We start from the raw sequence: 2,683 nt of genomic DNA, 5'->3' as shown, positions 1-2,683 counted from the left end.
CCAGGCAGGTCTTTGTTGTTAGTGCTCCCAAGATGGTGGCAGGCTGCTCCCAAGATGAGGTGGGCCACTCTCAAGATGGCAGCAAGCCTTTGTTCTCTGACCTGGGGTTCTTGGCCTCACAGATTCCAAGGAATGGAACCTTGGGCCATGTGGTGAGTGTTATAGCTCTATTAGAAGCTGTGGGTCACAGAAGAGAACCGTGGAACCCAGCAACTAGTGTTCAGCTCGATTAGGACAAACCCAGGCACTTAGCCATGCAGGAACGATGGTAAGCCTTTAGTCCTGTGGGGAGTGGCAATGGGCGCCTCCCTGGATCAGGAGTGCAGCAGACACCCTGCCGGATCCTGAGGTGTGGAAGTCAACGGCAGGTCTGGGACAGTGGTGAACAGCAGTGGTGGATGGTGAGCAAAAGCTCAGCTTGAGCTATAACAAACACGGACCAGAAGAATGTGCAGTTGCAAGATTTAATAGAGGGAAAACAGAGCTCCCATACAATGGGAGGGGACCCAAAGGGGGTTGCCGTTCCCTGCTTAAATGTCTGGGTTTATATGCGGATCATTGTCCCTCCCCCTGTGCTCTCAGGCGATATATGATTTGACCATTTCTTTGCCTCCTGCTTTAGCCTAATTTGTATTTTCGTGAGCCCTCTTTACTACCTGATTGGTCAGGTGTGAGCTGAGTTACAAACCCTGTGTTTAAAGGTGGGTGTGGTCACCTTTCCCAGCTAGGCTTAGGAATTCTTAATCGGCCTAGAAAATCCAGCTAGTCCTGTCTCTCAATAGGGCACTGAACAGAGTCATGAGGTCCCCGTTCCAGGCTCTAACTAACAGATAACATTTCTAGACACACCCTGGGACTGGCGATAACCCACTGCCTTGAAGGAGAGGACCCAGTCTTGGAAGCATTTATCACCTGCTAAGTGAAGAACCCTTGGGTTCTAAATTGCCACCAGCAATACCCAGGTAAATGTTCAGGAGACTGGGTGAGCCTCTGAGAATTACTGCCTTCAGGTGAGATGCATCACATTACCAGCTGTGGAGGCAACAGGGCAAAACTTCTGCTTGAGAAAAGCAGAGGGAAAAGTAAAGGAGGCTTTGTATTGCACCTTAGGTACCACCATGGCTCCAGGGGGTTAGAGTACCAAGTGGGCTCTTGGGGACCCCGATTCCAGGACTTGATTCTTGCACAACGTTTCTGCATCTTCCCTAGGCCAGAGCGGAGCCCACTGCCCTGAAACATGAGTCCCAGGCTAGGCAGCATTTACCACAAGCTGACTGAAGAGCCCTTCTGCCTTGGGGGAACATCAGAGTTAATCTGGCAGTATTTCTCATGGACTGGGGTGGTGGTGGCTATGAGGTGAGGCTCCTCTGACTTTGGAAATGGGAAGGAAGAGTGGAAAGGACTGAGTCTTGTGGTTTGAGTGCCAGCTCAGCCACAATAGAGCAGAAGACCAGGTAGATGTCTAACACTTATTAATTTAGTCCCTGACTCCTGGATAGTACCTCTGGACCTAAACCAAAACCTAGAGAATGTAGTCACCCTGAAGAGAGGGACATAGGCCTGGCTGGCTTTGCTATAGGCTGATTGTAGAGCCCCAGGGCCTAGAGTGAAGAGAGGCGGTAACCAGGGAGTGATTACAGCAGGCTTTGGGTAAGACCAGTGCTGTGCTGGCTTCATGTGTGGCTCAGCACAGTCATAGTGGTGATGGCCGCAGGGTGCTTGTCTCACTTCATTCCAAGCTTTAGGTGGCTCAGAACAGAGAGAGAGAGAGACTCTGTTTGCTTGGGAGAAAGTAAGGGAAGAGAACAAAAGTCTCTGCCTGGTAATCCAGATAATTCTTCTGGATATTGTCCAAAACCATCAAGGTGGTACTTCTACAAGTCTGCAAGTACCATGGTGTTACTGGGTTTGAGGTGCCCCCTATAGCAGACAGAGCTTAGATCACATTCCCAAGTTCTTTCAAATACCTGGAAAGGCTTCCCAAGAAGAGGGACTATAAATAAGCCCAGGCAGTGATGGCTACAATAATACTTAACTCTTTAATGCGCAGACACTGAAGATCATCTAATAGCATCAATACCATCCAGGAAAACATGACCTTACCAAATGAACTAAAGAAGACACCAGGGACAAATCCTGGAGAAACAAGACATGTCACCTTTCAGACAGAGAATTCACAATAACTGCCTTGAGGAAACTCAAATAAATTCAAGATAACACAGAGAAAAAATTCAGAATTCCATCAGACAAATTTAACAAAGAGATTGAAATAAAAAGAATCAAGCAGAAATTCTGAAGTTGAAAAATGCGACTGGCATACTGAAAAATGCATCAGAGTTTTTTAAATAGCAGAATTCATCAAGCAGAAGAAAGAATCAGTGAACTTGAAGACAGCCTATTTAAAAATACAGAGTGCGAGGAGACAAAAGCAAAAATAATAAAAAACAATAAAGCATGCCAACAAAATCTAGAAAACAGCCTCACAAGGCTGAGTTATTGGGTCTTGTTTTTATTTTATTCATTCAGCCACTCTATGTTTTTTGATTGAATATTTTAGTCCATATACATTCATTGTTATATTGATAAATAAAAGCATACACTTACCATTTTGTCATTTGTTTTCTGGTTGTTTTGGGTTGTTCTGGTTGTTCCTTCTTCCTTTCTGTCTTCCTTTCAGTGAAGA

At 45.9% G+C, this 2,683-nt stretch overlaps 1 long non-coding RNA gene across 1 annotated transcript; it reads left to right on the top strand.

The window, feature by feature from the left end:
* The first annotated feature begins 251 nt into the window (after positions 1 to 251).
* On the top strand, positions 252 to 2,456 carry LOC134757569 (uncharacterized). Its single transcript, XR_010131682.1, has 3 exons — positions 252 to 401; positions 844 to 962; positions 2,051 to 2,456. It is a non-coding gene; the product is annotated as an uncharacterized lncRNA (long non-coding RNA).
* The last annotated feature ends 227 nt before the right edge of the window (positions 2,457 to 2,683 follow it).

Source organism: Gorilla gorilla, chromosome 19, assembly GCF_029281585.2.
Source record: "Gorilla gorilla gorilla isolate KB3781 chromosome 19, NHGRI_mGorGor1-v2.1_pri, whole genome shotgun sequence".
In the NCBI taxonomy this organism is placed as follows: Eukaryota; Metazoa; Chordata; class Mammalia; order Primates; family Hominidae; genus Gorilla; species Gorilla gorilla.
This window is presented reverse-complemented; position numbering and strand designations above follow the sequence as displayed.